The sequence below is a fragment of the Sus scrofa genome, chromosome 13, assembly GCF_054392235.1.
Source record: "Sus scrofa isolate SSC_HxYL_T2T_F1_AM1 chromosome 13, Sscrofa_HxYL_maternal_Yorkshire_Landrace_v2.0, whole genome shotgun sequence".
Lineage (NCBI taxonomy): Eukaryota > Metazoa > Chordata > Mammalia > Artiodactyla > Suidae > Sus > Sus scrofa.
In genome coordinates, this window is record NC_139395.1 from 147,593,505 (window position 1) to 147,620,216 (window position 26,712).

Genomic DNA, 26,712 nt, shown 5'->3' on the forward strand with positions numbered 1-26,712 from the left:
GCATTGGTTTCTCCCTTTTTCTGTAGTTAAAACTCTCTACTTCTTTGCGTTTTCCTAACTATTTTAGTAATGTTCTTTTTTCGTTTTGATCTTTTGCTGGTAGAGTTAGATATGACATAACAGAAATATGAAGCATTTTGTAATGAGGATTCTGTCTGAGGGATGTGAGTCATTGGAAAATGGTTGTCTGACTGAATTTGATTCTAGGGCCTTCTAGTTACTACTGGAGAAGTGCCTGAAAAATTAAATCAGGGAAAAGTAGTGGTAGGCAACAATCAGACAGCCCTTTGGTAACGAAGTAGACAGATTTCTCAGTTTCTCTTAAAAGTGACATGGAGCTTAGAATTTTAGGGCAGGAAGAATCAGAGACTATCTGATCCCTCTTCTTCATCTTAAAAGATGAGGTACTGAGATCCAGAAGAAAATGAATGACTTGACCCAGCTTACTCAGCTAATTTGGGCAAGTCTGCCTTTGGATTTCAGATATCCTAATACATCACGGTTCTATTTATTAACTGTGGTATGTACTTACATGTTTCTCTTTGGTTAGAGATTGTAATGTTGTATTGCCTGTATATCCTTATTTTCATATTTCACTTTTTTTGTTTTTCTCTGGAATAATTTCAGTATCCATTCTCTTTAGTTCATACATGATTTGCTCTTATGTTAGTCCATTTCAAGTAGATTTTTTGAAATGTTAATTAGTAATGCAGTTTCTATTTCATGTTTATTTGTAGTCCTAGATTAAAAAGTTTGCTTATGGGAGTCCTCTTATGGTGCAGTGGGTGAAGGATATAGCATTGCTGCTGCTGTGGTGTGGATTGGAACGCTGGCGTGGGAATTTCCACATGCTATGTGGGTGTGGCCAGAAAAAAATTGCTTATGTAAGAAAAATGTTAAATTTTAAGAGAATTGACTTGCTTTTTAATAACTTTTTTTTCTGTTGTCTAACTTATACTCAACAATGATTATAAAGCATACAGTTCTTAAAGTTAATATGTCTATTTTTATAGGAGATTGTTAGGGTAATGGCTGGCTCAATGTAACCAGTAAAAATAAATGTTCATTAAAGTTAAATAAGTGGACAGTTCTATAATCTGGAAGTTAATTTCCATATAGATTTCAGCCTGCAATTAACAGTGCATTGACTTCTCTTAAGGATAGTACTGGAAACATTTTTGAAGTTTCCTGGTGGCCTACCAAGTTAAGGATTTGGCATTGTCACTGCTGTGGCTCAGGTTGCTGCTGTGGCACAGGTTTGATTCCTGGGCCCAGGAATTTTTGTATGCTGTGGATGCAACCAAAAAAAGGAATGGTATTAGAAACATTTCAACTTGTATAAAATTATGAGGCACTGGTACCTAGAATGCTTTTTGCATTGCTGGTTTCTGCATCTCCTGAAAGGCTATTATGGATATGATAAAGTTACCTAAAATGGATAGGAGAATAAGACCTTACAACCTGCAAGTATTAGATCATATTAAGAAAACATGGAGGAGATGGGAGTATGGTTACATATGTTGCATACGTAGAGCTTGGGACATGGAAAATGCTGTATTAATGTTTGAAATCTCTCTCCATTCATGGGTGGACTTATGGGAACATGGGGATATATCCATCGAGTCCTTGATTTTTATTTATTTATTTATTTTTGGTCTTTTCTAGGGCCGCATCCATGACACATGGAGGTTCCCAGGCTAGGGGTCTAATCAGAGCTGTAGCCGCTGGCCTTGCCAGAGCCACAACAATGTGGGATCCGAGCCACATCTGCGGCCTGCACCCCAGCTCACGGCAATGCCGGATCCTCAACCCACTGAGCAAGGGCAGGGACCCAACCCGCAACCTCATGGTTCCTAGTCGGATTCGTTAACCACTGCGCCACGACAGGAACTTCTGTTTCAGTTCTTTTGAGGGAAAGAAGGAAGGTATGTTCCCCTTTTAACCCATTCATTTATGCTTCATTTGGACAGTAAACTTGGCTAAAAGACCTTTAACTCAATCTCTTGTTTCAATTCCCACTTTAGACTCATAGGGGCACCATGTTTAGAACTGAAAAGAGAGTTGGATCATTTAATTCACCTCACTTTTATAGTTGAAGAGAATCCACTGACCCAATTTAAAACAAAGAGTTTCTGTTGGACTGCAACTTGAAAAAAATTAAAATCATGAAAATATTTTGTCCTGTAGAAAATTTAGATTATTATTACACTGTGTGCTAAATATTGGATTAAAAAGTAAGATGCCCTTTTTTCTGACAAAATTGCATACAACATCATCTTTTCTCTTTCACTTTATGTTCACTTTTGCAGGACTATCTTAAAGAGTTATTTTTACAAAAAAGTATTTGAGATTGATCAATTGACACAAGGGCATGCCTCTCTTATTCTCTTATAGTAAAAATCTTTGCCTTGTGAAGCATCTATCTACTTTTTTTTTTTTTAAACAGTTGGTAACTGTTCTGACTCTTGACAGATTCTCATTTGTCAGTTAATTTGTGTCCTTATAATTGTATTTCTTCTGTTTCTTCTGATGCAGTAAAATGAAAGTTAAAACTGTTTATCTTTAAAGTGATATAATTAGTATTCCATTTTCTTACAACTTTTTTTTTGGTTTTGGTATGTCTCTCCTTGGAGCATATGCCTAGTTTGGAGATGTTTGGAAATATTTGCTTAATATTAATGATTGTTTGTGGATAATGGAGATTTTTTTCTTTTTAGTGATTTTCTGTTACTATTTTAAAATAATGAGCCTGTGTCATTTTTATAAAACCAAATCTATTCTAAAATAAGAGCAATTACTTCAATTACTTTTAGAGATTGTGAGGAACAATATTTGAAAGGAAGCAAAATGCAAAGAGTAAGAGAAATTGCCTAATTTAATGAGAAATTACAACAGAGAAGGATGCACTAGCCTGACTTAGTTCTTTCAGGCTGCTATGACAATACTATAGACTAGGTGGCTTATAAACAAAAGAAATTTATTCCTCACATTTCTGGAGGCTGGAAAGTCCAAAATCAGATCACTGATTGATTCATTGTCTAGTGAAATTCCATTTCCTCGCTCATAGATTGACGTCTTCTTGATATGTCCTCAACATTGAAGAAGGTGTGAGGGAGCTCTCTGGGCTCTGTTTTATAAGGGCACTGATCTCATTTATGAAAGTTCTACCCTTAAGACCTAATCACCTCCTAAAGACCTTGCTTTCTAATGCTGTTACTTGGGGGGTTAGAATTTCAATCCATGAATTTGGAGAGGGACACATGTATTAGTCTATGTCAGTCCTGTTCCTAATGATACAGTACATTTCAAATGGATCAAAGATTCAAAGGTTAAAAGAAAACTATAATAATAAACTTTTTAATGGTTTTTGCATAGGGAAAACTTTTCTAAACACAACAGCAAAGAAAACCTTGAAACATTCAAAGAAAAAGTTAAGAATACTGACTTTGTAGAACTTCTTTATGGACTTCACAAAGTTTGTTTGAACTTTGATTATAGAATTTTTGTATCTTGAAAGATAAATGAACAAATAACAAATGATACACTGGGGGAAAATTTGTCACATTTATTAAAAGGAATTAATTTCCAGCCCTTTCAACTTAAGAAACTTCTTACAGATCTGTGAGAAGAAAAAAGCCAACATTTAGTAGGAAAGTGACCAAGAACATGAATGAGCAGTTTGGAGAAAAAGAAATGCAGATGGGCCAGTAGGCCTATGAGGAGATGTTCAACCTCACTTTGAAAAATGCATATTAAGGAGTTCCTATTGTGGTTCAGTGGGTTAAGAACCCAACTAGTATCTATGAGGATGCAGGCTCAGTCCCTGATCTTGCTTAGGGGTTAAAGATCTGGCATTGCCATGAGCTGCAGCATAGGTTGCAGATGTGACTTGACTCCTGCATTGCTGTAGCCATGGTGTAAGCTGGCAATCCAACTCCTAGCCTGGGAACTTCCGTATGCCACAGGTGTGGCCCTTTAAAAAAAAAAAAAGCAAATTAAATTGACAGTGGGAATATTTTTAACTAACTTGATTGTTAAATATTAATTAAATGTGAGGAAACAGAAACTCTTATACTGTTGGTTGGAAAATACAGTGGTACAACAGTTTTGAAAGACAGCTTGATGGTATATGTTCTATCCTTTGATCCAGCATGTGTCACAGATGTACTCACACAAATTATTAATGCATATTAAAAATATATGCATATTCATTGCACTATTATTTGTAATAATAAAAAATCTAAATGATTATCTGTAAGAAACTGGATAAACACATTATCAAACAGCCACTTAATGCAATATAAAATAGGCATGAAACTATCTCCATCTACTCTATGTTATTAAATCATTGAAAGTAGTTTGCATATCAGGAGGTATAGTATGATACTGTAAAAATAAAAAGTACGGGTTTAGGTAGGTTAAGAAGAATACACACTTAGTCCACTTTCAGTAATGTACTCTTGTTTTCCCTTGTCCCTGCTCTCTCCAGGCCCCTGTATCAGCCTTTCTGAATTCATCTTGTGTGACAGGGAAATTATCTGACTCGGTGGCGTAGGGAGGATATCTTTTTTTCCTTTCTCTTTGACCTTGTGATTTAATGCTTTAATATAATCCATCCTCCTTAATTTAAGTAGAGTTAGGAGATAGTAGAGCTAAAGGTTATATTCAGTCTCCCAGGTTTAATCTGAAGTCCTCTAAACATTGGCTTTAAAAAAAGTTATTGAAATATTGTATAACATTCATTAAAAAAGTTCTAAGGATTGTAAATGCATAGCTTGATGAATTTATTGCCTTGTGGATATATTGGGTCAGGGGAAAAAATGGAATGACTGCTAATGGGTTCTAGAGTTAGATGGTTGTGAAGTATTGAACTAGTGAAGGCATAATGTGAAGTAAAGTAGTGAAGGTAGTGAAGACGGCTGCACGACTTTATGAATAGACTAAAAACCACTGAATTATACACTTTAAAATTTGGAGAATTTTTTAGAGTATATCCACTATAACTCAGTTTAAAAAGAAATATACTAATACCCCCAAAGTCTTCCTTAAACCTTTTTAATTCACTGCCTGCTCCCCTTTTCCTCAAAGGACCATTCTGATTTCTAACACTATGGTTTAGTTTTGCCTCTTTTAAAACTATCTATTAACAGATTCATGCAGTATGTACTCTAGCTACTTGTGTTTAGCGTTTTTTTCTTACATTTGTGAATTTCATCCATGATTTGAAGTTTTTTCATTCTTACCGCTGTTTTTGTAATATTCCATTGTACGATATACCACAGTGTATTTATCCATTTTACTGATGAATATTTGGTTTGTTTCCAGTTTTGGGTTAGTGCTGCTTTGAACACTATTTGACAGTTATTTCTGCCATAGCACAATGTGTAAGTTCTTAAAAATCAGCATACTATGAAAAGTTGTGCAGTAAAAACCACAGGGCTTATGTCTTGAGAAAATGGGAGACTCACAACTTGGTGAGTGCCACATACAGAAAAAGGTAAATAGCACAGTTTCACACATGTTCAGTGGCTAAAGAATATATAATATTACAATAAATACACATTTTACCTTGAAAAAAATCTTGTTTGCTATGGGAGTGTGAGGGTTTGCTATGAGAGGATTGCAAATTGTGAGTTATTGTGAAGTGCTGGCAAGGAAAGTTATCTGAAATTAGATAAAAAGTTAAAATATCAGATGTGGATGAGTATGACTCTTAATACTCAAAGTAAAGCTTGAAATATGTGCATTTTATATATTCCTTTGTGGCTCATTTCATCTGGGTTCAATTTTCTGCCCTTACCTAGTAGTGTTTTTCAAGGACAAGATTAAGCATAAGCAAAGATGAAATCTGTGCTTTGTTCATATTGTCCCCTGATATATCAGCTGTGTTAGAACAAATTTGCGTTTTCAAAACAATTATAACAGCACTGAGTGTGTATGCTTTTTGGTGCACCTGTGTATGCATTTCTGTTATGTTTATGCCCAGTTATGAAAATATGTTTAATTTTAGGAAAAAATGGAAACTTTTGCAGGGCGATTATGCCTCTTTTTATAATTACCCCTAGTGCAAGTATCAGTTGTTTCACATAATTGTCAGCACTTGTTATTGTCAGTCTTTTTATTAATGATTTCAGCCATTCCAGTAGGTGTACACTGGAACTTTATATTGTTGTATTTGTATTTTCCGTGTCATTAATACAATTAACAGATAACAAACATCTTTTTAAATGGGTATTGTTCATTTTGCAATCTTTGGTGAAGTGTCCAAGTTTTTTATACATTTTTGTTGTTGTTATATCTTCTCTCTTATTGATTTGTAGGAGGTCTCTATCTGCATTGATTCTTTTATTGGATATATGTGTAATATGTATTTTCTCCCACTCTGAAGTGTGCTTTTATTAGTGAAATCTTTGAACCAAGATTTCTTAAATTTAATACAGTCCAATTTATGATTAATGCTTTTAGTGCCTACTGTAGTGTTTTCAAACTCCAAGGTCATAAAGATAGTCTACTGTATTATTTGTCAGGAACTTTTATTTTGCTTTTCACATTTATATCTAATTTGTGCTGCAATTTGCAAAATATCACATGAAACAGCATCCCACTTTGTCTCCATTCTTGTTGCTCTAGTCTAAACCACTTTTTTTTTTTTTTGCTTAGATTCTTGTCCTGTCTGCATTTGCACTTTCCCCTCTGAATTTACGATCAGTTTGCTTCCAAGATTATCTTTATAAAATGTAAGTTATGCCATTACTTTCACTGACTTTCCATTCCTTTCAGAATGAAGTAGGAAATCCCTAATAAAACTCAGAAATCCTAAATTATTTGACCACTGCCTGTATCTCCATTCATCTTTTGGAGCTCTTTTCCTTCTTTGGTCACTAGTTCCTCATAGCTCAGGATCCGCACATAATGTTCCCTCTGTGTAGAAGATTCTCATTTCTTTTGCCAACTCCCACTCATTTTTATCATTTTATTTTAAATGTCAGTTCATTCATTTATTCAACAAATATTGAGCACATATTTTATATCATGCATTGAACAAGGTACTTGAACAAAAAGCAAAGATAATCTGTGTCCTCATAGAGCTTACATTCTCGTGGGAAAGCAGGTAATAAGCACTAAGTTAATAAAATCTCTAGTTATGTTGGAAGGCGATAAGTGATATGGGAGGGAAAAAAGAGCAAATTAAGGGGAACAAGGATGCTGGATGGAGAATTGCTTTGAAATTTTAAATAGGGTATTGATGATAGGCCTCACTGAAGTGATGCTTGTGCAATGAATTGGAAGTTGATACAGCTGTTTGGGGGAATGACCGGTGCAGAAGACTAAGGCAAGAGGAAGGCTGAATTGCATAATAAACAGCAGTATGGCCAATATGGCTAGAGCAGACTAAGTAGAGGAAAGTGTAGTGGGAGAGGAGGTCAGAGAGTGAGACAGGGGCAGATCATGTGAAGCTTTCGTGGAGTTAGGAGCAGAGGAAAGATGTTATTTAACCTACCCTAAAAAGGATCATTTAAACTATTTTGTTGAAAATACACTGTAGTAAGGATAGAAGCAGGAGACCGTTAGGTGTCTGTTTCAGTAATCCAGTTGAAGGATGGCTATAGGCTTAGACCAGAGTGGTGATAATGGAGGTGCTGGGTGGCTGAATTAAGAGATTTTTTTTTTTTTGACAGTATGTCTCAAGGATTTGAGGACAGATTGGAAATGAATTTTAAGAGATGAAGTCAGAGATCACTACCAGAGAGTCAAGGATCACTAAAAGGTCACTTCCTGATAGAAGCTTTTCTTTACCTCTGAGATAGTCAGAGCTCTCTACCTCTACTTAATAGTATTTGGAGTTCCCGTTGTGGCACAGTGGTTAATGAATCCGACCAGGAACCATGAGGTTGCGGGTTCAATCCCTGGCCTTGCTCAGTGGGTTAACGATCCGGCGTTGCCGTGAGCTGTGGTATAGGTTGCAGATGCGGCTTGGATCCCACATTGCTGTGGCTCTGGCATAGGCTGGTGGCTACAGCTTCAATTGGACCCCTAGCCTGGGAACCTCCGTATGCTATGGGAGCAGCCCTAGAAAAGGCAAAAAGACAAAAAAAAAAAAAAAATATATATATATATATATATAGTATTCATCACTACTGTAATTAAATGTTCAAATGCACATGATTTTGTACATATTTTAGTCTCTCTACCTGAATGTAAGTCCCCGAAGTTAGAGGCTGTCTTATTTACTGGAATATATTAGGACTTGGATATAGTGGTTGTTCAGTAAGTATTTTTTGAGTGATGTGAGAACTGTGTTTCTTACCATGTTGTAAGTAATAGGCTAAAGGTGATTATATTTTTTTCTAACTTTTTAATATAAAAAAATTTCTGAGTGAAATTGAAAGACTAGACCAACAAACATCCATATAGAGTTAACAATTACTAACATTTTATCTTATTTGCCTTTTCTCTATATGTATATTTTGGGGAAACTACTTGAAAAACCAGTTGCAGACATCATACACTTAAACTTAAAACTTGAGCACATAATTGCCCATGAGTAAGAATAGTCATTCTCCTGCGTAACCTTAAAACCTAAGAAAATGAGTAACTATTATTAAATTTTCTCTCCAATCCATATTAACAATTGTTTCTACCTTTTAGGACTTAAAGTCAGAATCCATTTAAGATTCATGTACTGTATTTGATTAAGTCTCTGTTTTTATTTAGGTTTCCCTAATTGAGTGGGAGGCACAGGGCCTATGGGCTATTATGCACTTTATTAAGGGAGTCCATTCACTCCTATGGAGCACAAGTGAGGAGAAAAGTGAATAAACCTGGGAATAAAGAAGAACTAATACAAGGATGCTTCTTGCCACAAGGTGTGACTGATGGCTGGGTCCTAGGTCTTGCATTCCTAAGAAGCTACTGCATCCAAGGAAGGAAGGAGAAAGAATTTACTAGCTTATAGTGAGCAACAGTTCTCCTGCACTTCAGGTTTTTAGTTTGTGGGTCCCAAGGGTAAGATATTTGGTAAGACTCCAAGTGAGGAGGTAAGAAGATGAGATGTGGACAGGAGGCCACAGGCCCAAGTTGTTGCTAAGGCTGCTCAGGGTGAAAAGCAAATGTGAAGATCTTGGGGCAAACATTGGAATGATTTGGGAGGGCACATACCAGATCTGGCCCAGTGTCTTTTCTTTCTTGCAGTCTAGAGAAATAGGCATTCCCATCTTTTTTTTAGCCCCCTCTTTGAATGAGTGACTTCTTTTTTTTAGGGCCACACACCTATGGCACATGGAAGTTCCCAGGCTAGGGGTCACATCGCAGCTATAGCTGCTGGCCTACACCACAGCTACAGCAAAGTGGGATCCGAGGCCCATCTGTGACCTACACCACAGCTCATGGCAGTCCCGGATCCCTGACCCACTGATCGAGGCCACGGATCAAACCCACATCCTCATGGATACTAGTTGGATTCATTTCCACTGCACCGCAACAGGAACTCCTAAATGACTAACTTTTTGAAGAGACCGTGCCACTTGTCTTATAGAATACCACACTTTCTGTATTTATTAGTAGTTTCCTCATGTTGTTTTAAGTCATTCCACTAAGTCCTATGTTTCTGGTAATAGGAAGTTACATGTAAAGGTAGATTAGGCTCATTTTTGGTAACCAGACTTCATAGTGATATATTGTGCTTCATGTTGTGTCACATCAGGAAACGCACAGTATGAGGTTGTTGCACTTGTGATGGATGATAAGTATAATTGCTTACAGGTGGTGACCTCCAGATCCTCCATTGTACAGGTATAGGTATGTTTTTCTCTTTGTAGTTACTAAGTATCTGTGGGGGTAATACTTTAGCACCTTAATTGAGTGAATTTTTACTTCATTCAGCCATTAATGATCCTTGCCTGAATCACTTATTTCATTAAAGGTTTCACAATGTTGATTTTCCCTTCTAATTTTATCATTCTATTTGTCTTTCTTAGTTGGTATTCTTCTGTAAAAAGTATCTCTCCCATCAACTAGGAATGAACCTTTGTTTCCCTTAAAAAGACAGGGTAAATGATCTTTTACCTTGAAATACTTCACATGTCTCATATGAATAAGGATATTTTCCTTAAATTTATTTTATACGAACATTTCTGAAGTCACCTAGCATACAATTATCACACTGAGGAAATTTAAAATTGATGCAATACTATTGTCTACACAGTGCTATTATCAGTCCATATGCTAATTCAGTACTTACATTTAGTTCCATCTATCCTATAATTCTATATCCCTAATGCAGACCTCTCCTTCAGTTCTTACTATGGACCTTGGAATATAACTGACTGAATTTATAGCACAGCTTCATGAATTGTCACAGTTTTAAATTCCTGCCTTCAAAATAATTGATAATTGTACTTATTGGTGTTGAACTCCTTTTCCTATTTCCTTTATCAGTGTCTTTGAGGTTTTTTTAATCCATCTTCCTGATGCTCTATTTCTCTAGGAGAATGTCTCTATACTCTCGTCAGTACATCCCAGAGACATTGTTTGAACTCCCTCTGCACACCACCAGATTTACAGTGTTGTCTCATTTAGTTCCAGTTTTTAGGTGATGTGCTATAAAGAAAATAATTAAAATGTCCAGATTTGAAATAATGCACAACTCTTATGCAAAGACCCTGTAATTGAAAAATTTCATCAAAACTAGTACTGACAAATACACTGACTTGTACATTAGATGTTTGTGCAAGTGATTTTGATGACCACTGTGCTGTTATAGTTACTATTGTATAATTCTTATATTTTTATGGTTATTTCTATGACAGTCTTATCCCAGTGTTGACTTGTTTATTTTTTTGTCTTTTTGGGCTGCACCCACATTATATGCAAGTTCCCAGGCCAGAGTTTAAGTCTGAGCTGCAGCTGCTGGCCTATACCACAGCCACAGCAATGCCAAATCTGAGCCGTGTCTGTGACCTACACTGCAGCTCACAGCAACACTAGATCTTTAACTCACTGAACAGGGCCAGGGATTGAACCTGCGTCCTCATGGATACTAGTATTACCTCTGAGCTACAACAGGAACGCCTTATCCCAGTGTTTAAATGGTACATGCCAGTGCTGGAACTGAGGGACAGACCCCTAGAACAGTACGTTTGAAATGGAAGAGAAATGTAATGAAATGCGATGAGAAAAGTGAAGCAACTGCCATATTATGCCAAGCTGTTAAACTAGGAGAAAACTTGGCAAAATACCATAGTTACTAAGAAAAAAGTCTGTGTTAAAGTTTAAGTATGCCACAGTGGTTGCAGATCTATGTTCTATAAGAAGGCATCCCGGTTAGTCTTAAATTATGACTTATGATTATTAGGCATTTTCAGTAGCTCATTTAAATAATTTTGATGTTATATATCCATATCTGCATCTGTTACTACCTTTAGTAGTAGAGCATTGATATCTCCTTATGTGCTCTTAAACCCCGTCCCCTTTGTTTGGATTGCTAAAGTGATACATACTTAATTGCAAAAATTCCTAACTTTATAGAATATGTTTTGAATTATGTGAAAGTTGCTGTCTATTGTGCTTTTGATCCTTTTATCTTTTGGAATCCCATTCTCTCTACTCATGTAATTATCTGTAACCTCTTTCTCTCTCTTGGGCCTTTGTGCCCTTCTTTCCTTTATCCTATAAATATATTCAAATATTTCATTAAAAGAAAGACAAACAAGAAAAAGTTCTTCTCAATAGGACCATATAGCATTCCTTCTCTTCCTAGCTAAGCTTTTTGAAAAAAAGTAGTTTTATGTTTTTTTTTTTTTCTTTTCTTATCATTCTCAATATACTGTAACCTGGCTTCTGACCCTTTTTTTTTTTTTTTTTTTTGCTATTTCTTGGGCCGCTCCCGTGGCATGTGGAGATTCCCAGGCTAGGGGTTCAATTGGAGCTGTAGCCACCGGCCTACACCAGAGCCACAGCAACGTGGGATCCGAGCCGCATCTGAACCTACACCACAGCTCATGGCAACGCCGAATCGTTAACCCACTGAGCAAGGGCAGGGACCGAACCTGCAACCTCATGGTTCCTAGTCAGATTCGTTAACCACTGCGCTACGACGGGAACTCCTGGCTTCTGACACTTCTTTTCCACAGTAACTACTTGCTCTTTTTTTCAGTTTTTTACTTAGGGGAAAAAACCTCTGGTTACAAAGATAATTCAGGCATGTCTTGAAACATATACAGAGAAATGTACATTGTTAAAAGCCAGTCTTTTTTAAAATATTCTTTCAGTGAGACAACGTCACTGTTAACCATTTGGTATATATATTTTCAGCTAACTCTGTATGTTAATGAATATATTATTTAGCTCATATGTATATATTTAAAATGAGAATCATATAGGTATCATTCTCTAACTTTCTATGTTTGTACATTTATATCTATTACATTGTGTAATGTAGGGCAAATTGCTTAATTTCTCTTAGTTTCATCATGTGTGAAGTGGAGAGGATAATAGAACTCATCTATGGTGCTTGTAAGTATAAATGAGAATTTATGTAAAACCTAGGTCAGAGTCTGACACACATATATTGTGTTCATTAAATGGTAGGTTTTTAAGATAAAGAATTTTTATTTATGTTTAAATGCTGCGTACTCAGTAATTTATCAGTGTAGCAAAGGATAAAAAACATAAGTCCCTCTTCGGGTCACTTTACCCCTTTACCTTCCCTGGGTTTTTGTGTGTGTGTGTGTGTGTGTGTGTGTGTGTGTGTGTGTGGCATTTGCTGTAATTTGCTTTTGAAAATTTTTTCTTTGTCTTCTTGGCAGCCGTTTGTTCTGTTAGAGTGTCTTCTTTTTGTGTGAATGTTATTAGAATAATATAAACTAAAGAGAATATTTCGAATGTCTATGTACCTGTTAAATAGCTTAAGAAAATAAAATGTGATGTAGTTGAACACCCTTTATTTTCCACACTGATTACGTTCTCTGCCTCATCCCCCAGAATTAACCACTGTCTTGAGTTTGATACTTATTATTCCCTTATACTTTATATTGTTATAATTTTCTTCATGTGTTTGGGATTTGTTGAGTTTCTTGGATCTGTGGGTTAGTAGTTTTCACCAAATAATGGAAATTTCTTTCTCCATTACTTCTAAAATATTTTTTTCCTGTACCTGTCAAACCTACTGTTAATCTCATTCAATCAGGTTTTTTTTTTTTTTTTTTTAGGCATATCTAGAAAGTTTGATTTGGTTTCTTTTTTATTTTCCATGTATCATTAACATGCTCATGTTTTCCTCTGTATTAAAAAATACATGGGATAGATTTATAACAATTTTTTTTTTTTTTTTTTTGTCTTTTTGCTATTTCTTTGGGCCGCTCCCGCGGCATATGGAGGTTCCCAGGCTAGGGGTCGAATTGGAGCTGTAGCCTCCGGCCTATGCCAGAGCCACAGCAACGCAGGATCCGAGCCGCATCTGCAACCTACACCATAGCTCACGGCAATGCGGGATCGTTAACCCACTGAGCAAGGGCAGGGACCGAACCCACAACCTCATGGTTCCCAGTCGGATTCGTTAACCACTGTGCCATGACAGGAACTCCAATATAACAATTTTTTAAATGTCCTTGGGTACTATTCTATCATCTGTCATTTTGGGGTCTTTTTTTAAATAGACGTATGTTGATTTAGTGTTATGTTTTAGGTATATAGCATTGCTCTTCAGTTTTGTTTTTTTTTTTTTTTTGCAAATTACATTTCATTGCATGTTTTTATAAGATGAGGAGTATCATTTCCTGTGCTATACAGATAAATCCTTGTTTCTTATCTATTTTATGTATAGTAATTTGTATATGTTAATTCTGTACCTCTAGTTTGTCCTTCCCTGCTCCCTCCTTCTTTGGTAACCATACACTTGTTTTGTGTATGTGAGTCTCTTTCTGAGGGTTTTTTCTCTTCTCTGGGTGATATTTACCTCTTCTTTACATACTTGGTTTTTTTTTAAATTGGATTTGGTAAACATTATGAATTGAACCTTTTCCTATCTTAAAATGTTTGTGTATTCCTTTAAATATTCTTGGAGTTCCCATTGTGGCTCAGCAGAAATGATCCCTTCTAGTATCTACAAGGATATGGGTTCGACCTCTGGCCTCACTCAGTGGGTTATGGATCTGGCATTGCTGAGGGCTGTGGTGTAGGTCACAGATGCCGGTCAGATCTGGTGTGGCTGTGGCATAGGCTGGCAGCTGTAGCTCTGATTCGACCCCTCGCCTGGGAACTTCCATATGCAGCCCATGTGGACCTTAATCTTGAGCTTTGTTTTAGGATGCAGTTAAATTACTTGGAAAGAGCTTGATTCTTTTGAAGCTTGCTTTTAAAGTGGGACCAAGTGGCTTTTAGTATGTGGTTAATTTTGTCCACCCAGTGCCTCTATATTACAAGTTTTTCTACTATTCTTGGCCTTGTGTCAGCTCTGGGGATTGTTCTACATGCTTCTTTCTAGGGTTCTTTCCTCAGCCTCAAGTTTCCTTATATGCATGACCGATCAGAATATATACTCAAGAGGAACTCGGCAGATCTGTGGAGCTCTTGCTATGTAGTTCCCCTGTGTTGTACTCTTATCAGTGAATTCTAGACACATTGGCCTTCTGGAATTATCAACTCTCTCCTTTCCTTCGATTGCTGGACTTTGTTTAGTTTTTCCCACCCTCTGCTGCAGCCTAGAAACTTTCCAGGCAGTTACCTGGGCATTTATGAGTCTATATCCAGTATCTGAAAATCATTGTTTCTTATTTTTCCTATTTTTGTTGTTTTAAAGTGGGAGAGCTAGTCTTTTTTTTAATTTAATTTTTTTTTTTTACAGAATAAAATACATATATTTAAACACAATTACATTCACACAGATTATTATATCATGGATCTTAAGAAACAGATTGACTCCCTCTGGAGAAGTGGAATGGAAAATATGCTGAGACAAATAGGAAATTTATTCTATACTTTATCCTATTTTGTATGGCTTTCATCTTTACTATTTAGTATTATCTATTACATTTCAATTTTTCTTTAAATATTAGCATTATATTAAAATTGTGTATATTGTACAACTAAAATTTATAAAGAAGAAAGCCTTATATACCATTAAATATTTTATATAGCATAATAAAAAGAATAACTGGTAAGAATAACAAAAATAATACACCCTCTGAAAATAAGTAAAATATAAAATGCATACATTGGTTAAAAAACAGTGTAACTATATAAATATGTCCTCACAATTTGTTACATCTTATTGATTCTTCAATATAGGCATTACACCATTCTAGGTGATGTGATAAACAAGACATTATAGACCTTACATTGTATGATTGAGAGAAATGGTTATTAATAATACAATTGTAGACATATTATTTAATTGTACAGTTGCATTATTTAATTATAATTATCATAAATTCTTTGATGGAGAGTAAATCAGAATCAGATCTAAGAAGACTTCAGCATTCCAAGAATGATGTCAAATGACCCCCTTCATGGTGGATTATGCACGTATTTACTATGAGATATATTTCTTCTCCAGAGATTCCTTGTTTGGGTATCAATTATAGATTTTTGGTTTGCAGTTATTCTGAAGTTTTGATATGAGTCTATATGTATATGAGATTGTTTTAAGTTGTTGTTCTCTTAACTGCAAGTTCATCTCCAGTGTCCTGCATTTGTACCCACCTCTTCGCATGATTTCTGATTTTGGTGGTATAATTGTGCATGGATGATTTCGTATCTTTACTATATATATACCTTTACTGGTGAGCCTTGTCATTTGTGGAATTTTTGTTTCCTGTTGTTCTCTTTTCTTTTCTGCCTAGAGAAGTTCCTTTAGTATTTGTTGTAAGGCTGGTTTAGTGTTGCTGAATTCTCTCAGCTTTTGCTTATCTGTGAAGGTTTTGATTTCTCCTTCAAATCTGAATGAGAGCCTTGCTGGGTAGATTAATCTTGGTTGGAGGTTTTTTCCTTTCATCACTTGGAGTTTATTGTGCCACTCCCTTCTGGCCTGCAGAGTTTCTGCTGAAAAACCTGCTGATAACCTTATCAGGGTTCCCTTGTATGTTACTTGTTTCTTTTCCCTAGCTGTTTTCAAGATTTTCTCTTTGTCTTTAATTTTGGTCAGTTTGATTAATATGTGTCTCGGTGTGTTCCTCCTTGGATTCATTTTATATGGTACTGTTGTGCTTCCTAGATTTGAGTGAGTGGTTCCTTTCCCATGTGAGGGAAGTTTTCGGCTATTATCTCTTGGAATGTTTTTTCTGTCCCCTTCTCTCTCTCTTCTCCTTCTGGCACCCCTATAATACAGATGTGTGTGTAAAGTGGGAGAGTTAGTTTGTTCCCTGTTATTCATCATGGTTGGAAACAATTGCATGTGTATAGCAAAACTATTTTAAATAGTTTTTTACTAGGAAAATGGGGTGTATAATTTTTAGCCTCTTTTCAGACTTTAAAAAATTTTATAATCACCTATAGTTTAGATATTAGAAAGGCTATTCATTAATTCAACAAATATTTATTGAACTCAGTCACATTCTGGGCACTATGCTGCTCCTCGTGTGCTGGGAATAAAGTGATAAATACATGAGACGTTCTAATCTTGTCCTATTGGAGCTTTGAATCTAATGGATTTAGAAATTGAAGCATATGAATTTTATTAGTGGAAGGACTCTTGGAGGCCATTGAACATTAAAATTTTTATAAAAGGGGAAATTGGGACTCATCAGCTCCCAGAAGATATGACTACTTGGTGTTACACAGTTTTCAACCCTGTTAATAGGCTGAAAACACTATTTCTGAGTCTTTATAGTGATTTTCAACCTCCACTGTAATGAGTTCTACCAAATTTAGGAATGCCTTCTCTCTCTGGGTAGACTATTTTAGGTATAATAAATATTATGCATAAACACAGAACAGTAAGAGACAAGCTAAAGGGTTTCACATATCTCTTGATTTTCCCCTCACAGAATATAGTACCTAGTCAGTACTTAGCTGTTACCTACATTCTGTTCAGTATTCTTTCTAAAAATGATAAACTTTATTTAAAGAGTCATGAGCCTTGAATGGGCTTTACCTTTTCATGCTGGGAGCAAATGATTATTGAGCTGGGTGGGAAGAAAAGGATATACTTTCAGTCTCAGACTGACCATGTAACTCTTAGGCTGTCTGTTCTGCATGGAGGAAAAAATGTGTTGGCCAATGATGAAATTTACTTCTGCCCACCCTTCATGCCTTATAGCTACTATATGTGTGTATATAGATATATAGCTGTAACTGGCTTATGTTGAGCACTTAACAAATTTGGCATTAAGTGCTGTTCATTATTATGCACGCTGAGGTATATGGAATGAGTGGACAATGGGGACTTGCTGTATGTATGGTACAGGGAACTCTACCCAATCTTCTGTGATAATTTATATGGGAAGACAATCTGAAAAAGAATGGATGTGTGTACATGTACAACTGAGTCACTTTATTGCCCAGCAGAAGTTATCACAACATTATAAATCAACAGTACTTCAGTAAAACTTTAAAAGTGAAAAAAAATTACTTCTTAATTCTTACAACATTCCCATTAGACTCTGTTCAAGGTAAAACCCCACTGAATCTGTCTTATGTATATCCTACTAGACTTGAAACAAAAGGCCAGTCAATAATAGTAATAACAATAATGATGATGTTTATTATCTGATTGGTACTAAGTGATATATACATACATTAACTCTTGCATTACCCTTTATAGTGAAACTTGGTTTAGTATGAAAGTTGCTGAGGCAGCCCATAATATTTGAAAGATTAGGAATAGGACTGAGGGAGTGCCTGTTGTGGCTCAGCGGAAAGGAATCTGATTAGCATCCACGAGGATGCACTTTCAATCCCTGATCTTGCTTAGTGGGTTAAAGGATCCGGCATTGCCATGAGCTGTGGCATAAACCTGCAGCTACAGCTCCTGATTCGACCCCTAGCCTGGGAGCCTCCATATGCTGCAGGTGTGGCCCAAAAAAGCGAAAACCAAACAAACAAACAAAAAAGAATAGGAGTGGGGTATAAGGAGCAAATAGGAACAGTTCAGTTGTTTGAGTTTGAAGCCATCCATACTATCTATAGACTGTGAGGAAACCTTGTGGACAGAAATTGTAGGTGATTTATCATACTTTTTACAAGGGAGTGTGGCTGCAAATTTATGAGACTAAAAGCCAGCAGCATCCCTATGCCTCATACAAGAGTCAGCCTATCTAGCTCTGTTTCCAGTGATTTTGAGGACAGGGCATGGATTTCCAAAGTTAGGCTACTTCTGGGTTAAAAATGAGGTCCTTAGGAGTTTGAAATGGAACATAGTTGTAATTATCTTTTTGTGGTTTTTTTTTTTTTTTTTAAAGGGATTAGCTGAAATGGATTTAGTAGGGCACTACAGGTAAAACCTGGCTTCCTTGGTAAAATGTTATTACCATTTTTTAATAAAGGGAAAAGAGGTAAGGTTTATATTTAATATTTTAAATTACTGCATTTTATTCTTCCTTCTCCCCTTCTCAAAAATACCACATGGAATATTCCATTCATTACTGCCTGAGAAAGTCATTACTTTGCAAGCTGCATTGCTGAAGTGGTTTAGTGGAAGAAATGTTTGCTTGCATTTTTTTTTTTTTTTTAGTGATTTTTTTTTTCTTTCAGTAGTTGTTTTTTGAATATCCAAACTGTAGCAGACAAGGAGGAGGAGATTTAAATTTATCTCCGAGAAACCTTTTTGTGGAACATTTCATCAGATGACTCCCTGTCAACCTCATGTCTTGAAAAGAGGGATTAATGAAATAGCATCTGAAGCAGCAGTGAACTCTTATGGAATAAACCCTGACATCTTCCACAGTGTTTTGTGGGATAATTTCAAGTTCTTCAGATACAGATTACATAAAGAAGATTGTAGGGCACGTGACACATTCTGGTTTCTTGTATTTCAGGTAGTAGAAAAATTGCTACCTTTACGAATGGATCCTGAAGAGATCTTGTCACAGTTATAACTTTTCCATCAATGGTTTTATCTTGCAGCTTTATTTTTATTTTTTATTCATATAGACAGCTTAAAATAGTTTGCAGTAAACTGCTTTATGTATTAAGTGTTGTAATGGTAGAGTAATGGATTGCCTGTGCATTGTAACCACAAAGGTAAGATATGCTTTCTACATTTGTTAGTGTCAAGTATGAGAGACCTTTTTGTTTAGAATACATTTTAAAAAGTGTAACCATTGTTACATATTTGAAAATAGATATTTGAATCCATGTGATGCTTAGTTTATATCCTTTAGGAAAGTTAATATCCTGCAATGCATTTCAGATAGCTAAAAATAGTGTATTAAATGAATACTGTTTTCCCTGAGATTTATAGGAAGCATTTTTTCCAACAGCAGAGGTATATAGGGCCCTGATTATATTTAAATCTAAATCTGTTCTCAGAGTTCTCCCCCTTTATTTTCTATCCTCACATGTCATGCTGGTTGAAAGTATAACTCATTTGGAGAACATTTTCTGGACTCTTCAATTTATTTATTAAAAACATAGTTAATTTTTTAAAAGAATAGTCCGAGGTCTAATTGTGTTGCCTTTGGGAAGATGTTGGTTGGATTTTAAATGATTTAACTTGTACAAGAATTCCTTAAATATTTGTTTTAAAGTCTGTTTTGCTCATTATCCTCAAAGTGCAGCATACTTCACTTAAGCTCTAAGTTTGGTTTCTTTTATTTCTGAGCACCAGTTTGTGTACATTGTGTGATTGTGTTAAGATTCAAGGTGCTTACATTTAAAATTTATACATTGTTTTTGGGATATGAAATAGTTTTTTATTTCCATAAATTTATGATGACTAATAGTGATTATTAGACAAAATTGTTGAGATTTTTAAATTATGTTCAGTGATAAAAGAATAAGTGAATTTGTCAGTTCTGAAAGTAGACTTTCTTAAAATTGGTTTTCACAAGAGGAAAAGCAAGAAAATTGATTGAAATTAGTTTCGTTTGCTTGTTGCTTGCAGAGTTACAGTTCAAACACTAGGAGTTTTGATCATATACTGACATGCCTATTATCAAGTCCGATTCTGTTTATAATGGATGTCTTCTACATACCTGTATGTGTAAACTATCTTATCAAAATTTCTTAAAGAATGTTTAAAGGGCAGTAAGTTGGGGCATAGGTTTAGCTTAGTTGTTTTTTTTCCCCTTTTCTCCGTAAGTTCTTTTCATGGTTGTCTGTGGCTGGTTCTTTCTATGATTTACTTTTTATCACTTGATTTACTTAGTGTTTATATCTGATATTATAGCAGGGTTATTTGAAATGATTTATCTTTTTCTGCCCTTTCTTGATAGATGATAAAGTTTTTGTAGCAGAAGAGAGCTACCATTTTTTTAAAAATTTATGTGGAATCAATAGCTAAAGTTTTTAATAAATTTTTATTATGTAACTGTTAAAGCAAAAATAGAAAAGATGTAGGTTGGAAATTAGGAAGCCTAAAACATTATTTGTAGTTACTATTGAAAGAGCTAAATTAAAATGATTTCTTCTGTTATTAGAACTAAAAAACCCTTTGAACATATTTAACCAATAAGATACAGCAGGAAGAGCAGAGATCTTGATTTTCTTTTCAACTGGAATGCTGCAGTGTTTTCTCCTCCTTGAGTCTTTTCTTGCTTTTCTGATCTTTAGAGAGCTTTATGGTTTTATATGTATTTTTAAAGTCTGACAATATAGTTGATGTAATTCTGTCATGTTAATACTGAAACACCTTTCCAAGTGAAATTTTTTTCATCATCCGCCTCCCCTCTCTCCCACTTGTGTAGGCACGGTGAGCTAGGTAGGCATGTTGCATCACTGCTACCATGGATACCCTTAAGAACAGGCATGTGGGTTGAGCTAAAGCAATGATGATTAGTTTTCTGCCCGCCCCCCCCCAGCTCCCTTAACTATATGTTCTTCACAATGAAGACGCTTATTTTAAAATGTTTGCAAATGACTGGTTGTTAGATGTGATGACTAAATCGTCACTGTTACGGAACTGCCAAATTTTGACCTCCATTTACAGTAGTGTTAATACCATTTACTAATTTGAGAGTCATAAATAGCTCTACATTCTTTTTCTGATTAGTACATTTTAAACACAAATGTAATGTTTGTTTTGCCTCTTAGTGAAAAATGAAAGTCTGTTTCTTCTTCACTTTGAATTTTTTAAAATATTGTTCTGAATTTAAATACTTTGCAGGGGAAAAAAAATCTGGTGAGCACTTCTCTTGTGGCCAGGTTTCTGATTGTTGTTAGTATACACACATAGATCTTTATGTAATTTAATCAGTTTACATACAATATTTTATTTTATGCTTTTCCACATAGTGTCTGAGATACTGTTTTTGTGTTTGTAACTCCTTGTGTTCTTAGTTAGCTCCTTTGTAAATACATGTCAGTTGAGGTGGAATTAATACTGTTAGGGGCCAGGCAGAGATGTGTAGTTTTGTCAGGCTTATATTCACTATACGAAAACTCAAAGTGTATTAGGTCCAACAAGAGTAATATGGGAGTATTGTATATGGTTTGTTTTCTTCTGTTAGCAATAAGCACTGTGAACAAACTGCAGCTGCAGTTAAGGGCATTCATAATCTGTAGTATAGAGATTTCTCTATTAACTTCTTCTGGAGTATCTACTAATATATATTTGATAATAATTCCAAGATCATAGCACATCTCTTTTATGGCCCATCATATTGTCATTATTAACTTCTGGAAAAGGAGTTGTATAACTTTTGTACCAAAGTTTCTCGCAGTAGAGCCATGTCTTTCTCCATCTTTTGTTATACTGTTAATCAAGTAGAAAAGGGATGGTCTCTTTTTCTATTGATTTTAGCGTCATTTAGCAGAAGTTTAGGTGGCAGGAGAAAGACCTGAAAAGAAAAAAACAATTTTTGGATGTTCTTAATTAAGCTTATTAGAAAGGAAGAGAGGAGATTTCATATTTTGGGAGATTCTCTTATACTCAGTACCAGTTGTTACTATTTTTATTCAATTTGGAGTCCATATTAAATTCTATTATGGCAATATTTGAAGTCTGTGCAGTCTTGAGGAAATCTCTTCCAATTAAGGAACTGCCAGTATGTACATTTTAGCAGTTGTATACTGGGTTTTTATTATTTTTGTCAACAGATTTTTTTTTTTTTCCAACTATCATGTGGTGGTTCATTCCTCTTGGAGATCATGCATAATGATTTCCTCAGTCCTTACCCCTAAATCATACTAGCCCTTCCAGCTTATAGATTATTTTCTCAGGGAAACCTTCCTTGAGACCTAAGATTAAATAAGGCTCTTCTAATTCTAAAGTATACTTTACTTTTCCTTTATAGCAAGCACACAGTAAATCATGTATTTATGTGTGATTCTTTATTAGTGTATGTTTCTTTCAGTGGACTATAAACTTTATAATATAAAGCTTTTATTCTCATGATTTTTTGTCTTTTATTTTTATTTTTTGTTTTTTTGTCTTTCTGTCTTTTTAGAGCTGCACCCATGGCATATGGAGGTTCCCAAGCTAGGGGTCCAATTGGAGCTGTAGCCACCAGCCTACGCCAGAGCCAAAGCAACGTGGAATCCAAGCTGCGTCTGCAACCTACACCACAGCTCATGGTAACTCTGGATCCTTAACCCACTGAGTGAGGCCAGGGGATGGAACCTGCGTCCTCATGGATGCCAGTCAGGTTCGTTAACTGCTGAGCCATGACGGGAACTCGTATTCTCATGGTATCTTGATGCCTGACCAGGTGTCTTAAGTACCTACATATAGTGGATACTCTGTAAATAATTGTTGAATGAATTAGGTTTTGGCGTGGATATTCCATACTTGTAGATTAAAAACAAAAAAAAGAATATTTACTTTGTAATGCATTTTAAGTCTTGTTTTGAATATGGTTGTATGCTGACATCCCGGGAATTGTCACTAAAATTTATTTATCTTTCTATGTTTATTATGAATTCAAAGGGATCCAGAAAATGGCCCAACTTCCCAGTGTTTTACACTTCTTTCTTAGTTTATGGTGGGGATAGACCACATAATCTTATCTGGATACTTGCCTACTATTCGCTTAAATATTTGACGGATTTGTTGACTGGTTGAATAGTTTTCGTTTTTGTTTTTTCCTAGCTTATACTTAATTAGGAAGAGTCGTATTCATTTTCATTTTATAAGGCTTCCATCTCTAGGCTGCAAAATGTTGACTAACAACTTAAGCACTGCCCAATAGAACTCGATGCAGTGATGGAAATGGATACCTGCGCTGTCTTATCTATTAACACATGGAATATGACCATTTTGATGGAGGAACTGAATTTTAATTAAATTAGGTAGACTTAGATTATCCCATATGCTAGCTAACTTTTCACCCATTTACTCCTGAATTTTTTAAACATTTTTTGAGTGGGTAATAAACTCACATATTACTCAAAATAAACTCAAGAATCAAAAATCATTAAAAAATTGATATAGCTGTGTCTCACTCTGTCTCCTTGGTCTCCACAAGAAACTGTTTTTGTGTCTTTTTCTTTACAGTGTTTATTCATGTACAAGAACATTCTATTTTTCTCCCTATACAACAGGTAGTGTGCTTTATATTTATAGTCTTTAAATATTAACCTATTAATACTTAATATTTAAGTATTATTATTACTTATAATATCCTGAAGGGCTCATCTTCATTTTAGTACACACTGCTTTTTTCTTAGTGATTTTTATAGAAATACAATATTTAGTTGTTTGGATAGATCATAGTTTCCTTAACCAAACATGAGCTTTTTAATAAATGACCTGTAACAGCTGGTTCTAATTGGACAAAGATGAAAGTTGGGTAGTACCTAATACTGTGTATCTTGAAAAATTCCAAATTTTCAAGAGATATAAATATATTCTTGCGAGCACTATAAAGATATTTCTAACCTTTTACTATTATATGTGCTTTAGTGAAAAAAGTTTGTATGTATGTCATTTTATATTTCTGCACTTAGCCTATATCATGTGGGATTGCTGGTTTAAAGAATAAATGTGCTATAATTTAGGTAGCTATTGCCAGATTCTCCTCCACTGGAGTTGTGCCATTTTACATTCCCACCAGCAATGTATGAGAGTGATTGTTTCCCTGCAACTTTGTCGACAGAATGTATTTTAAAATTTTTGTATTTTTTCCAGTTTCTTGGGTGAGAAATGATATATAAATGAGTTTTAATTTGCATTTCTCATGTATTTAAGCAAGCTTTATTGTATTTTATACTTTTTTCCTTTGGGGTTGTTGGTCTTCTACTTCTCAATTTCTAGGAGCTCTTTATGTAACAGGGAGCTTGTTATTAGCCTTTGTCTGTTACATGAGTTACAAATTTTTTTCCCCACACTTTGTCATGGTGTTGTTACTAGTACTCCCCTCAACTCTTTTCTCTTAGGAGTTTTGCATCATAGTATGACCTTCCACATTCACATTCCAGAGTTATAAAGAATTCTACCCAGGTGTTGTAAAGAATTCATCCAAGTGTTCTTTTGGTACTTTATTTGGGATTTTATTTTTATATCTTAGGAGCATTTGAAGATTATCATCATGTATGGTGTTAGTTGTGGAACCAGTATAATATTTGTCCACATGGCTACCCATTTGTTATAGTGTCATTTAAAAGGTTGTATTTACCCACACTGGTTTGAGATGCCACTTTTTGACAAATTCCTGTATGTATTTGGGTCTCTTCTGGACATTGAATTCTGTTTCAGTGGTCTGTCCATTCAAGAACCAACTTGATGGCATTTTACTTATTGAAGCTTTCAGTATACCTTAACATCTAGTATAGTTACTCTCTCTGCTTCCTTGTTCTTGAGGTTTTTTTCCTTTAAAAAAAAAAGACGATTTTTTTTTTTTTTTTTCCCTTGAAGACTTTTTAGGTCAGCTTATCTATGACAAAGTGTTTTGGTACTGGGAACACCCTCTAAATAACTGCAGTTGCCTCTCTATATTCTCAAATTATGCATCTCTGGATACAGAGGAATGACTATACTATATACTATATCATTTTTATAATATAAGGGACTTGAGCACCTGTGGGTTTTGGTATCAGTGGGGGATCCTGGAACCATAACCCTCTCAGATGCTAAAGGATGACTAAGTACAAATTAAAGAGAGTTTTTTGCTCAGTAAGGAGAGGCAAGAGACCTAGATAAAATTTTCTCCTACATACCTTCTCAGGTACTAGTATAAACTGCCAACAAAAGAATAGGTAATAGTCTGTTTTTAACTCCCTAGCCTAGAAAGCAGGATTTTTAAATGCATCATTTAGAGTTCCTACCAGTTGATTTTTGTTTAATCAAAAACACATTTTACCTGTTTAGTAAGTTTTGCCCAAATTTATCAGTTGACTAAAATTGCCCTTTGACTAAATGAAAGAGGTTTATTTCAGGAGTTCCCATCGTCACTCAGTGGAAACGAATCTGACTTGCATCCATGAGGACTCAGGTTCGATCCCTGGCCTTGCTCAATGGGTCAGGGATCCAGGGTTGCCGTGAGCTGTGGTGTAGGTCGCAGATGTGGCTTGGATCTGATGTTGCTGTGGCTGTGGTGTAGGCCAGTGGCTACGGCTTTGATTCAACCCCTAGCCTGGGAACTACCATATACTGTGGGTGTGGCCCTAAAATGACAAAAAAAAAAAAAAAGAAAAAGAATGAAAGAAAAATAGGTTTATTTCAGGTTTGTATGAAATGCCCAGAGGGCTTTTGAAGGAAAAGCGCTGTCATCAATTCAAAGGCTTTACCATGGCTGAGGAATTAGAAAAGAGTACAGACCTTGGCAGAATAGTGGGATCATTTGTATTTAATATGTTTTGAAAATCCTTATATGTTATCACCTATAGCGTTTTAAATGACTTCATTGTTTGGATGTTTTATAATTTATTGAATCAGGATTATTCCTGTTTTTTTCTTTGAAGATGATGTACTTGATGCTTAATCTCTGAGCATCACCATGATTCTTTAGGTGAGGAATTTCTAGTATCAATGGTATAAAACATTTTTAATGTTTTGATAAAAGTTGTTAAGTTTCTAAATTTTTCAGACAATTTTCCAAGTTAAAATGTTTTATTTTTTTTTCATTTTATTTTATTTTTTTTATTTTCCCACTGTACAGCCAGGGGGTCAGGTTATCCTTAGATGTGTACATTGCAGTTACAGTTTTTTCCCCCACCCTTTCTTCTGTTGCAACATGAGTATCTAGGCATAGTTCTCAATGCTATTCAGCAGGATCTCCTTGTAAATCTATTCTAGGTTGTGTCTGATAAGCCCAAGCTCCCGATCCCTCCCACTCCCTCCCCCTCTCATCAGGCAACCACAAGTCTCATCTCCAAGTCCATGATTTTCTTTTCTAAGGAGATGTTCATTTGTGCTGGATATTAGATTCCAGTTATAAGTGATATCATATGGTATTTGTCTTTGTCTTTCTGGCTCATTTCACTCAGTATGAGATTCTCTAGTTCCATCCATGTTGCTGCAAATGGCATTATGTCATCCTTTTTTATGGCTGAGTAGTATTCCATTGTGTATATATACCACCTCTTCCGAATCCAATCATCTGTCAATAGACATTTGGGTTGTTTCCATGTCTTGGCTATTGTGAATAGTGCTGCAATGAACATGCGGGTGCACGTGTCTCT

At 35.4% G+C, this 26,712-nt stretch overlaps 1 protein-coding gene across 40 annotated transcripts in view; it reads left to right on the forward strand.

Annotated features, from left to right (window-relative positions):
- Positions 1-26,712, forward strand: part of DLG1 (discs large MAGUK scaffold protein 1) — a 264,467-nt gene that overhangs the window by 16,832 nt on the left and 220,923 nt on the right. The window lies entirely within an intron of this gene.